Genomic DNA, 13,727 nt, shown 5'->3' with positions numbered 1-13,727 from the left:
CAGTTGAAAGCAAGTGCTCGTCCTCGCATTGTCTTGTTCCTGTCTCTGTTAAATGTTTGTGTTTTACAAACAATATAAATGGCTGCAGAATTGCAATACAAGACCACAGAAATATTCTAATACTTTTCCACAAGTATTTTACATTAAATGAACAAGTATAACAAGCTCATGCAAGTGAATACACAGATAGCACAGGTCTTTGCTGCCGCACTGCGGAATATGCAGACGGAAAACACTGCATAGATGCCAGTGCAGGATTTTTTATAGGAAAGATTAATGCACCTTTAATACCACTATAGAAACTAAATGATAGTTTTTGTTAGCGAGCTAGAGCACAGCACTAAATATACGCATACAGCTATGCATGCCCCTGATGTGTAGATGTAAACTGTGTCGGCCCATATGAGAGATCACCTCAATACAACCCGATCTTACCGACAGCCCATTATATTCGTGCAGAAAAAGCACCGTGTGATAGGCATTACTCCTTTAACTTCCAAACACTTTGCAATCCTTATGAAAACATGAGCTAGCAGGACAGGGTCTACTTACTTAGATATGCACCAAGATTTTGTGGTGTCAACGCTGGCTTGGCCTCACCACCTTCCTTTAGCTTTCGCATACATACTTTTGCTCGTAACACTCCTGTGGATTAATTCCTGTGCCTGCCACAAGCATCGGGCAATCTCCCTGGCAAACGTGCTGTCCGTTTTGGCTTGGTTTACCCACATCCACTTACTAGCACAAATAAATAACCCATTTCGAATGTGAACCTACGAAAGATGAAAATTGCAAGAGATTAGTTACTCAAATACAAAAATAGCATATGTGCTCTCAGAAAAAGTATCTTTTCCCGAAATAATGGATAAAAAAGGTAACAGTTATTAAGGGAAACTAGGTTGCCAGACACAGTGATGGCACTCAAGGATAAAACTAAGATATATGCAAAAGGTTCAAAGTTTACATCGTGGCTGTAGGAAAGCCCTAGTCAATGAAGCTTCACTGATAATGGGCCAGGGACAATTCTAGCTCAGAGGACTCACCACATTTAATCCCACAGTCAGCAACAAGCACCTTTTGTACGGGATATACTAGATTTTCTTTACATTTGAGAAGAAGTTTGGGGAAGCAGATGGGAACAGTATAAAACCACAGTAAAGCTTCTTGCATCCTTAAGGAGCTGCTCTGTCCGAGCTAGACATCTTACCCTTGAGGCTGAAAAAAGTTCTTGCAGTAACCCAGTGAGCTCAAATTACACATGCGGTGAAAGAAGGGGTGTATACAGTAAAAGCTCATTCATTGAAATTTCCCAGGACTGGAACAAAATTCTGAATTAACGGAATGTTGAATTATTAAGGGTATGAAAATAAGAAACAAACGTTCACACAAACACAGTTTTATACTGAATTAATCCAGAAATCCTGTTTCTATTTCACACATAAGCAGTATGGGAGCTGCAAATGTCAATTCACGACTGATTATACGGCTCGTAGTGGCAAGGGCGTTGAAGTACTCCTTTGCAGTGCAGTCATAGCACAAGACTTGGTCACATCTTTATCAGAAACGTGCTATTCACTACCACGGGTCCATCCCAATAATTTTTTCACCATTGAGCTGGCTGTAACAGATTGTTCTACAAACTCAATGTAACTGGCTGATTGGATGCCAGCGTGCAGGCCACAGTACAATTATTGTCCTCGATAGCCATTATGTTTGTGAGACTGCGTGCATTGCACCAAGTCACAATGAAAGTGCTACTTGCCACAGTTGACCGCTGCGAACGAAACCGTGGTCATGATCATCACGACTACAGAGTGTGACTATGCAGTTCTGAAAGGCGCCAGCCGCGGGGCGCGGCTGGCGACGTAGGCGCGGAGTAGGTCAATCGCGCGCGCCGGTAACCGAACGAACACGCCGAACAACCACCTCCGATCGCACCCCAGCATTCGTAGTAGCCATGCCACGTGTCGCATTCGCAGTTGTGCGAGCAACATGCATTGCCGATTTATCTGTTCTTGCCCTTTCGCTTCTCACTTGATATTGCTGGGAAAGCAGTCAAACTGGATAGTTGTTAGACATTGGCGGTCATCTCCTTACCTTCCTTATGAATTGTGCGTTAAATGAGGCTTTTTTCTTGGTGAAAGAGTTCTAGTTTAAGGCCTAAACAAGCTCCATGGCAGTTTGCATTTAAGGAGTGTAAGCATCCTCTGAAAACATGTACATGAGGAACACTGCAGAAAGAGCACTTTAAAAAGAGAACACGAGTGTATTTATCACCAAGGCCAACCCTTGTGTGTTCTTAAATATTTATCAAAAGTCAAACTCAAAACTGATACTAAGGTGCAAGTTGTCCATATCATATTACCTTGTGAAAGCACCGTGGTGCCTGGATATTGTGGGACCAACTCGGACGTGGAGATCAGCACTGATCAGCAACACTGCAGTCTGCTTACAGCTTTTCTGCAGGCCCAGCCACACCTGCATTAAAACAAGTGAGCTTGGTGTCACAAGAGTACTGTAGTTACCCGCATAATGATCACACTTTCTTGTAAAAAAAAATGGTCGCAAATTCAGATGTGTGATCATTACGCCGGTTAAATTTCCCGCAAAAAGAATTTTTTTATCCCGCGTTTGCTGCGGGATGGCAACAGGTCAACAAATAGGTGGCTGCCACTGAGTGTAGTGCGGAACACCAAAACAAAAATGTCGGCCGGCGCAGCAAGCTGAACACACCAAATGCGCCGAATGCGATTTTTTTGTTCTCGTGAGTACGTTACATGCATTGAAACAGTTTCTTCCGTATCCGGAATGAAAAATATCATTAATATCAGTAAGTCTGTGGCAATAACGCAGCCATGTCCACTATGAGGGGGCAGAAACAGATGTGCGCGCTTAGCTGCCAGTGACATAGAAAGACACGGCGGGCATGCTGCGGAAACTGCGGCATGTGTCTTCACTACTATCATAATACAGCACGTTTCCGCTAAGGGTGGACGAATATCTTAGCTGTGTTACAAGATTTGTTGCGTGCCCACGAGTGCAGATGAGAAGAATCGAAAGGTGCCTTTTTTGTTGTTCTTGACCACAACCATTACAAAGCCTACACATAATAAAGGCAATTTTGGTTGTAGCTATTTTGTCATGGAAGTGCGGAAAGTGATGAAAGGAATGAAATCGGGCATCTGCTTAAGAATGTTTGGTGCGTGCAGACTGCTTGGTTTGTCTTGAAGAGTTGTTCGCGTAGCATTCGACAGATGGTAAGCGATCATTAATAGCTAGACTTGGCACATGACAGATCGCTGCGGCAAGTTCGGAGTGTCATCAAGACAGGAAATCAAAAAATCGAATTTGGACGACAAAATTCAGGGCTGTGATCATTACGTGAGTGCGATCATTATGTGAGTAAATAACGTAAATATAGAAAGTGACACTGTGAACAAAGCAATACTTATTAGGTAAAAATAAGAATGAAATGCTGATATTTGCCCATAGAAAGCTTTAAGTAACAAAGCTTGCAAGATAAGAAAAATGCAATGTATGGGCCATCTGTACAAGAACATTAATCGAAGGTCCCTTCATTTTTTTAGTCCCTTCTCCTCATGCATAGATGCCAGTCTGGTTAAGTAAACTGGGCCAGATTACCACATAGTGTAAGCAAAGGTGGTCACTTTGTGGGCCAATTATTATACCATAGCACGACACGCATCCCTACAGTCGTTTTAATGTGTTCTGTAATGCTAGCCATCTTGTAGGCCCTACAGTGTCAAAGCATCCATAACCCTAACAGCGTTACCCAGTAGGGATAACCAATAAGTGTGCACAGCAGCACAACTCAGCATATCTATCAGGAGGCTTTTGTTACACTTTTACAACTCTCCTCCTATGGCTTCATCCCAATTTTTGTCAATACAAGCTTGTAGCATCTGCACAAGCTGAATGCGCCAGGGCATCATAAGAAATACCACATCTTTCTAACCAATTCCATGTTTAATATAAGACTGGCAAGTTCACTATCATGGGTAAAACAAACCAAATTGTTCTGGAATCAAGTAATCTTCCACTACCTGTGAAAAAAAAGCACGCAAGAAAGAGTATGTAGAGCACAGGGGTGCTGATGGATATTAAATATCACTGTCGTGCAGTAGACACTACGTCGGCAAAACAGGCCATTGTATAAATGACTGGATTTGCAACCATGTTAACTGAATGCTCAGGTCATTTCGTGGTCACTTGGTAGTGCAAAGCTCACTTGCATTATTTTGTTTGAAAACTGTGCAACCGTGGCAATGTATAAGGACCATAGTGCTGGCGAAATTCGTTAAGATTTCCTTATATGTGGGACAGGGAATCTGCAAGTTGGCTCCACCTCCAGTGGACTATCATATAGCAAGACTGCTTATTTATCATTGTAAAACAAGTGTCATAGTAGCCATGCCATGTGTCCTTTTCGCGGTTGTGTGAGCAACATGCATTTTCGATTTATCTTTTCTTGCCCTTTCACCTCTCGCTTTATAGTGCTGTGCAAGCAGTAAAACTGGATGGTTGTTAGACTTATGTCCTGTCACTTCCTCACCTTTCTTATGAATTGTGCATTAAATAAGGCTTTTCTTTTGGTGAAAGAGTGCTACCTTAAGGCATAAACAAGTTCCATGGCGGTTTGCATTTAAGCATCTTCTGAAAACATGTGCATGAGGAACACTGCAAGAAGAACGCTTTAAAAAAGAACACGAGTGTATTTATCACCAAGGCCAACCCTTGTGTCTTAGCATATTTCTCAAAACTGATACTGAGGAGCAAGGTGTCTATATCATATTACCTTGTCAATGAAGCAAAGCACAGTGGCGCCTGGACGTTGTGAGGCCAACTCAGACGTAGAGATCAGCACCAGCACTGATCAGCAACACAGTAGTGTGCTTACACTCTTTCTGCAGGCCCAGCCACATCTGCATTAAAACAAGTGAGCTTATTCTCACAAGAGTATAATATAAAAAGTGACACTATGAACAAAGTAATTCTTATTAGGTATAAATAGGAACGAAATGCTGATATTCGCCCATAGAAAGCTTTGAGTTAACAAAGCCTGCAAGATAACAAAAGTGCCATGTATGAGCCATCTGTGCAAAAACATTAATCGAAGGTTCCTTTTTGTTGCTTCTGTCCTCCTCGTGCATAGATGGCAGACAGGTTAAGTAAACTGGACCAGACTGCCCTGTAGGGTAAGCAAAGGTGGTCACTTCTTCGGGGAGCAGCCTATAGGCTGCTTCTTGAAAGAGTATTAGAACATGCGAATAATGCATGTATGCATTATTCACAAGAGGCCTTGTTTCTTTGAGAATGCCACAGCCAATCACATATTTCAAATTGACCATTTTAAAATGCATGCAAAGTACAGCATGGCTTTGAGGGTACCCCAGACTACTGAAATTCACATCAGCCAAGTTCAGCAGACAACACCATAATTAAGCCTCTAGAAGTTGTGCATTTTACTGCAAGTTAACAGAATAATGAGGAAGAGAAGGTGAGGGAGATGGTGCCACTATAGCATAGTTCAAGCTCTATCCCACATCATGTGCAGAAGGGCAAAGAATGCCCAGCTTTCGGTTATACTCGCACCTGTGACCACTGCACCATGTTGACTGACATGCGTAACAAGCAGTTTGTGATACCACGTTATTACATCCTGCAACTGACGTGACATCAGAGATCAGCTTCAAGCTTGACGCTATGCTATACTAGGGTCAGATAATGAACCGGCTACATTAAAATCTAAAGCAAAAGTGTTGAACATTGTTTGCCAAACCTGCCAGCCTCTGCACTTCATATTTTGCAAAAATTCTAGACAGAAATCCTGTGTTGGAAAGACAGCATGCACTTTCCTAAAGCTTTCTCTCAGCGCCCACATTTTTCTATGCATACATTATTAACCACTATTTACCTTGACACGCTGTACACAAACAGCACACTTGGAAAAGCAGAAACTAATCTGGAAAGTTGGCAGGTACCAAATACACGAACAGAACCTAGAACACATAAATGGCTGTGACCGTTTTGTACGTACCTTGTCAAAGCAGGCAGATCAGATGCTTTGTCGTGCTGTTCAGGCTGCATAGTGCCGCAGTCTCCTTTGTGGTGCAGAGATGCCTCTGTCTCAGGAAATTGTGACATCCCTAAACAATGAATGTTCAGCTTATTGTAATCACTGCTGAATCTGCAAACTTGTGATTTAATAACATCGCGTCAAATTGTGGAAAGCTCTCGTACAGCCAGCTACAAGAAGCTGCATCCGCTTAGACAAATAAATATTTCATTCTTACATCACAGGCGGTTATTAAACGTGTCAAAGGCACGAAAACAAACAGAACACTAAACACAAGAAATACAGGTTGTCTTGGCGACAATCTATAAGCATCAAAGTTTGCATACAAGCTAAAATCTTCTCACGAGTCCGATCATTTGGATGCCGTCGCGCGTTGACGTTAGCTGTGAAAACATTTGCACAACACATCAACGTACTTCTAGAATTGTCTATACGATTTCTTGCTGAGGAATTACGTACAGAAGCAGTGACATTCCCTGCTTGAATTTTTGTGCCCGTTCAGACCAAGCGATGCCCCGGAGCTAGCATACTTCATACCAAAAAGAAAATAAACAATAGATGAAGCTCTTAACAACATCAATCTCGGGGTAATTTTCGTGAAACGTTTTCCTAAATGTGCACTACGATATCGAACGAACATTAGGGAATCACTGTCACTGTTTTTGTAGCTGTACTAGTCATCTTCTGCTGCGCATGACAAGGTACACTACATGAACCATAAGAATGCGCTAGGCGCCGGACTTACCTTCTGAGGCGAGCGCTCCTTCGTGTCCGTTCACGCCGCATCGACTGCACCATCAGTCCGTCCAGCGTAGTGTTGAATTGCGGTGAACTACAGCACGCGATAGCACAACTATTAACACATTCTTCCGTGCACTGTGAGCCGATGCGGGAGCGGCGAGAGTACAACACTTCTCATGAGCCGGGCACAAAGAAAGCGCGTGTGGACCTGACTACGATAATCAACAACGGCGCACCGCAAGAAACATACAGCGAGCTAATAGCATTGCACAGGACCCAGGGCTTAGTGATCGTTAATTCACACAAAAAAGGAGCACATGTTCTCCACGCACCGCGTAAATATGGTCAAACGATCAGTACCACATCGACCGCCCGGGCCGCCGCAACAACGTTTATAGATCCTCTTTAAGTACCCCAACTCCTAGCCTATGCGCACCATTTAGCCCGCTACCGTTCACGCCACCGCAGCGCTGCCATCGACCTCCGCGCCAAGCGTCCAAGCGTCGTCTGCTATAGCCTGGCACGGTTATAGGTGCTTGTCGCGGCACTCGGCATTTACATGGTGCTCGCTGAATAAAGCAGCCGTTATTTCTTTCTGTTGTTGTTTAAGCTGAAGTATAATATTTTACAGACACCATACCTGGGGGTGCAGGTCCGAAGAAAGGAATGAGATGAAAAAAAAGTGGGCCTACAAACCAAAGTGCGCATGCTATGTTAACGCTCGGTGACCCACACTTCGCCGGTACTGGCGTCTCCGTGAGCGCAAAACTTGAACCGGACGCAAAAGACCTCGACCGCCAGCCACGTCTGACGTCTTTTGTTTACTTCGCCGTCTGTGGTTCCGGTAACCGTGATCGCATGGGTAGCGTGGGTAGTACAGGCTAAAGCCCCTCCATCCACGCGTCACCGCCGCTTTCTGGACGGAGGTGACGCATAGATGTAGGGGCTTTAGTACAGGCGTATTATTTCAATGTTCTTGCGTGTTTTGGGCGACCTTTTTCAACAAATTTGCTGACATTGCTTTCAACAGCGAGGACAACCTGTGGAGCAGCCCTATCAACTGGACAGGGCCGTAAAATCTGTTTGAAGTTCGCAGCACATCGTCGTTTGGTTTGTGAATGTTAGAAGGTGTTCGTGATTCTCAGCGGCGTAATCGACGACAGATTTGGCGTCGAGTGGTGTACACTTTGCTCAGGCTTGTTGTGCGCCGTTCTACGGATGTGTACTGTGGTGTTGTTTGTGCTTCGGAAAATGGTGCCACGCCGGCGGGATTTGCTTTCTTGTAAAAATGTCCGTACCGTCTTTGGCGAGTGTTTTCGGGAACTGCTCGCCTTTTGTGCTTGTGTGTGTGCGTGTGCGCGCACGCGCGCGCTTCTGATATGCGTCGAACGCGTAGGAACGTCCGTACAGTCTTTCGTGAGCGCTTTCGGAAACTGCTCGCATTCTGTCTGTGTGCGCGCGCTTGACATTCGTCGTTATTGCGATTTGCAAAGGTGTTTTTCATTTGGTGACTGCGTCCGCGAACGCCAGGATGTGATACACGTTCGTCATTTAAAGACCCTGCTTCAGTGTAGGGTCACTTACATTTTCGTTGCTTGGAGGTCAGCTTTCAACACATGGCAAGGCATTGCAGTGCGCTTAACCATCATTGGCACACGAACTGCTTTGTCATTTCTCCTTTAAATTTAAATTCAGTTTTGTGTAGTATGTAGGCAGATAATGGTCACCAAGTTGCGACGCTCATCTCGTTTTTTGCCACTGCTGTGCACATATGAGAATTTTTTACTAGGTGCAAGCTCTCTTTGCAAGTTGTGAAACACTTAGTGCAAATAATTTTTCACAGCAGTAACTGTGATCATGACCACAATTGATCACATGACATTTTTAGGGATTGTTATTGTTATTACCACATTTTCTTATTTATTTGTGACAAAGTGCGATGGATTTTGACTGCTATTTTGGCTATCTGTTCACCAACCTATTACACTGTTTTGTGGTTGTGCTCTTTATTTTTATATGTGGGCATGCATGGCCAATCTCATGCCTACCTTCTACAATTTGACATAAACAGGCACTAACATGCTCTTAGCAGATTTGTATTTGACAGTATTGTGGTTGACGCACTTGGCTATTAGGAAAATATGCAGGTTGAAGTTCGCCCATTACTACCTCTGACTGATATCTCTGATGCAAAGCAATATTATTAGGATGTGACAAAGTGCATGCATAATTTGTCACTGATCAAACTGCCTGCAATAAACTTTGCCAACTCGTCCTTGTTTGAAGTGTTTCCAATGTGCTATAATCGCATTGCCAGATTATTTTATTGCGTGCACAAACATATAGCATTTTATTATGAAACTTTGATGGTACCCGACTCCTATATTGCAATAAAATCTTAGGCAGATCTACTCTGAACAAAGAATTCATTCTCTGATGATAGCTTTCGACAATATCATGGTGATATCTAGTTCCTATTGGCTGGTCGAGGAATGCGTCATGCAAAGGCAGTAGTATCGCCATAAGTGTTCATCCGAGAATATGTCCGCAAGTGAAAATCATTGCATCAAAAGTACCGACAGCAGCTTTGATGGGGATGTATATGTGTTCGTTGCATGAAATTCCAGAAGTTGAACTCTGAACATCTTATTTGCTCTGTAGTTTATGCTGGTATATATGTGTCACAATGGTTCAATATGATCATGCAGCACATTGATCACGCTCTTGCATGTACTACAAACAACTCATCATAAATCTTACTGTCATTAGTGAGCTTTTGTATGCACTACGACTTGAGTACACACATTTTGTATGCAATTCATAGTCATCCACAAAGATCAAGTTGCTCATACGACTACAGTGCGTACACATCACACACCACCTCACACACGTCATACATAATCTCGTCAGGTCTACGCAACTCATCGCACACATGTCATACAAGCTCTACGCATTCTTATCGCAGATCGCATAAATCTCGTGCACTTCGTAAAAGTCTGCGTAGCACATCATACAGATCTTGCTCATTTTCTACGAGAATTCGTTCAATATGCATTTCATATCGTTCATTTCTCGTCAAATCTGTGCGACATGCATACATCTCGTTCAATTTCTCGTCAAATCTGTACGACATGCATACATCTCGTTCAATTTCTCATACAAATTTTTCAATAGGGTGTGCATGCTTAAAACGCGTTTTCGCACAAATGCGTGCGCGGGTGCTAAAAAGAGCAGCATCGGCATGCTTAGCACGTCGTTTGGTAGAAATCCACGTGCGCGTTCTGCCAAAAGCACCATTTGCATGCACATCTTGTGGTTTTGCAGAAAACTTCATCCGCGTCTACGAAAAGATGCATGTGCATGCTTAAAACGCGTTTTCGCACAAATCCGTGCGCGGGTGCTAAAAAGAGCAGCATCGGCATGCTTAGCACGTCGTTTGGAAGAAATCCACGTGCGCGATCTGCCAAAAGCACCATTTGCATGCACATCTTGTGGTTTTGCAGAACACTTCATCCGCGTCTACCAAAAGATGCATGTGCATGCTTAAAACGCGCTTTCGCACAAATCCGTGCGCGGGTGCTAAAAAGAGCAGCATCGGCATGCTTAGCACGTCGTTTGGTAGAAATCCAAGTGCGCGTTCTGCCAAAAGCACCATTTGCATACACATCTTGTGGTTTTGCAGAAAACTTCATCCGCGTCTACCAAAAGATGCATGTGCATGCTTAAAACGCGTTTTCGCACAAATCCGTGCGCGGGTGCTAAAAAGAGCAGCATCGGCATGCTTAGCACGTCGTTTGGTAGAAATCCACGTGCGCGTTCTGCCAAAAGCACCATTTGCATGCACATCTTGTGGTTTTGCAGAACACTTCATCCGCGTCTACCAAAAGCTGCATGTGCATGCTTAAAACGCGCTTTCGCACAAATCCGTGCGCGGGTGCTAAAAAGAGCAGCATCGGCATGCTTAGCACGTCGTTTGGTAGAAATCCACGTGCGCGTTCTGCCAAAAGCACCATTTGCATGCACATCTTGTGGTTTTGCAGAAAACTTCATCCGCGTCTACCAAAAGATGCATGTGCATGCTTAAAACGCGTTTTCGCACAAATCCGTGCGCGGGTGCTAAAAAGAGCAGCATCGGCATGCTTAGCACGTCGTTTGGTAGAAATCCACGTGCGCGTTCTGCAATAAGCACCATTTGCATGCACATCTTGTGGTTTTGCAGAAAACTTCATCCGCGTCTACCAAAAGATGCATGTGCATGCTTAAAACGCGTTTTCGCACAAATGCGTGCGCGGGTGCTAAAAAGAGCAGCATCGGCATGCTTAGCACGTCGTTTGGTAGAAATCCACGTGCGCGTTCTGCCAAAAGCACCATTTGCATGCACATCTTGTGGTTTTGCAGAAAACTTAATCCGCGTCTATCAAAAGATGCATGTGCATGCTTAAAACGCGTTTTCGCACAAATGCGTGCGCGGGTGTTAAAAAGAGACGCATCGGCATGCTTAGCACGTCGTTTGGTAGAAATCCACGTGCGCGTTCTGCCAAAAGCACCATTTGCATGCAGATCTTGTGGTTTTGCAGAAAACTTCATCCGCGTCTACCAAAAGATGCATGTGCATGCTTAAAACGCGTTTTCGCACAAATGCGTGCGCGGGTGCTAAAAAGAGCAGCATCGGCATGCTTAGCACGTCGTTTGGTAGAAATCCACGTGCGCGTTCTGCCAAAAGCACCATTTGCATGCACATCTTGTGGTTTTGCAGAAAACTTCATCCGCGTCTACCAAAAGATGCCAGTGCATGCTTAAAACGCGTTTTCGCACAAATGCGTGCGCGGGTGCTAAAAAGAGCAGCATCGGCATGCTTAGCACGTCGTTTGGTAGAAATCCACGTGCGCGTTCTGCCAAAAGCACCATTTGCATGCGCATCTTGTGGTTTTGCAGAAAACTTCATCCGCGTCTACCAAAAGTTGCATGTGCATGTTTAAAACGCGTTTTCGCACAAATCCGTGCGCGGGTGCTAAAAAGAGCAGCATCGGCATGCTTAGCACGTCGTTTGGTAGAAATCCACGTGCGCGTTCTGCCAAAAGCACCATTTGCATGCACATCTTGTGGTTTTGCAGAAAACTTCATCCGCGTCTACCAAAAGATGCATATGCATGCTTAAAACGCATTTTCGCACAAATCCGTGCGCGGGTGCTAAAAAGAGCAGCATCGGCATGCTTAGCACGTCGTTTGGTAGAAATCCACGTGCGCGTTCTGCCAAAAGCACCATTTGCATGCGCATCTTGTGGTTTTGCAGAAAACTTCATCCGCGTCTACCAAAAGTTGCATGTGCATGTTTAAAACGCGTTTTCGCACAAATCCGTGCGCGGGTGCTAAAAAGAGCAGCATCGGCATGCTTAGCACGTCGTTTGGTAGAAATCCACGTGCGCGTTCTGCCAAAAGCACCATTTGCATGCACATCTTGTGGTTTTGCAGAAAACTTCATCCGCGTCTACCAAAAGATGCATGTGCATGCTTAAAACGCGTTTTCGCACAAATCCGTGCGCGGGTGCCAAAAAGAGCAGCATCGGCATGCTTAGCACGTCGTTTGGTAGAAATCCACGTGCGCGTTCTGCCAAAAGCACCATTTGCATGCACATCTTGTGGTTTTGCAGAAAACTTCATCCGCGTCTACCAAAAGATGCATGTGCATGCTTAAAACGCGTTTTCGCACAAATGCGTGCGCGGGTGCTAAAAAGAGCAGCATCGGCATGCTTAGCACGTCGTTTGGTAGAAATCCACGTGCGCGCTCTGCCAAAAGCACCATTTGCATGCACATCTTGTGGTTTTGCAGAAAACTTCATCCGCGTCTACCAAAAGATGCATGTGCATGCTTAAAACGCGTTTTCGCACAAATCCGTGCGCGGGTGCTAAAAAGAGCAGCATCGGCATGCTTAGCACGTCGTTTGGTAGAAATCCACGTGCGCGTTCTGCCAAAAGCACCATTTGCATGCACATCTTGTGGTTTTGCAGAAAACTTCATCCGCGTCTACCAAAAGATGCATGTGCATGCTTAAAACGCGTTTTCGCACAAATCCGTGCGCGGGTGCTAAAAAGAGCAGCATCGGCATGCTTAGCACGTCGTTTGGTAGAAATCCACGTGCGCGTTCTGCCAAAAGCACCATTTGCATGCACATCTTGTGGTTTTGCAGAAAACTTCATCCGCGTCTACCAAAAGATGCATGTGCATGCTTAAAACGCGTTTTCGCACAAATCCGTGCGCGGGTGCTAAAAAGAGCAGCATCGGCATGCTTAGCACGTCGTTTGGTAGAAATCCACGTGCGCGTTCTGCCAAAAGCACCATTTGCATGCACATCTTGTGGTTTTGCAGAAAACTTCATCCGCGTCTACCAAAAGATGCATGTGCATGCTTAAAACGCGTTTTCGCCCAAATCCGTGCGCGGGTGCTAAAAAGAGCAGCATCGGCATGCTTAGCACATCGTTTGGTAGAAATCCACGCGCGCGTTCTGCCAAAAGCACCATTTGCATGCACATCTTGTGGTTTTGCAGAAAACTTCATCCGCGTCTACCAAAAGATGCATGTGCATGCTTAAAACGCGTTTTCGCACAAATCCGTGCGCGGGTGCTAAAAAGAGCAGCATCGGCATGCTTAGCACGTCGTTTGGTAGAAATCCACGTGCGCGCTCTGCCAAAAGCACCATTTGCATGCACATCTTGTGGTTTTGCAGAAAACTTCATCCGCGTCTACCAAAAGATGCATGTGCATGCTTAAAACGCGTTTTCGCACAAATCCGTGCGCGGGTGCTAAAAAGAGCAGCATCGGCATGCTTAGCACGTCGTTTGGTAGAAATCCACGTGCGCGTTCTGCCAAAAGCACCATTTGCATGCACAT

General features: G+C 44.8%; 1 long non-coding RNA gene across 1 annotated transcript; it reads right to left on the bottom strand.

The window, feature by feature from the left end:
- Nucleotides 1-266: 266 nt before the first annotated feature.
- Nucleotides 267-6,153, bottom strand: LOC126522744 (uncharacterized). Its single transcript, XR_007597517.3, has 4 exons — nt 6,059-6,153; nt 4,817-4,943; nt 2,366-2,478; nt 267-773 (listed from the first exon to the last, which is right to left on the bottom strand). It is a non-coding gene; the product is annotated as an uncharacterized lncRNA (long non-coding RNA).
- Between the last annotated feature and the right edge of the window lie 7,574 nt (nt 6,154-13,727).

Source organism: Dermacentor andersoni, unplaced genomic scaffold (assembly GCF_023375885.2).
Source record: "Dermacentor andersoni unplaced genomic scaffold, qqDerAnde1_hic_scaffold ctg00000054.1, whole genome shotgun sequence".
NCBI lineage: Eukaryota > Metazoa > Arthropoda > Arachnida > Ixodida > Ixodidae > Dermacentor > Dermacentor andersoni.
Note: the sequence above shows the minus strand (reverse complement) of the source record. Positions and strands in the feature narration are given on the sequence as shown.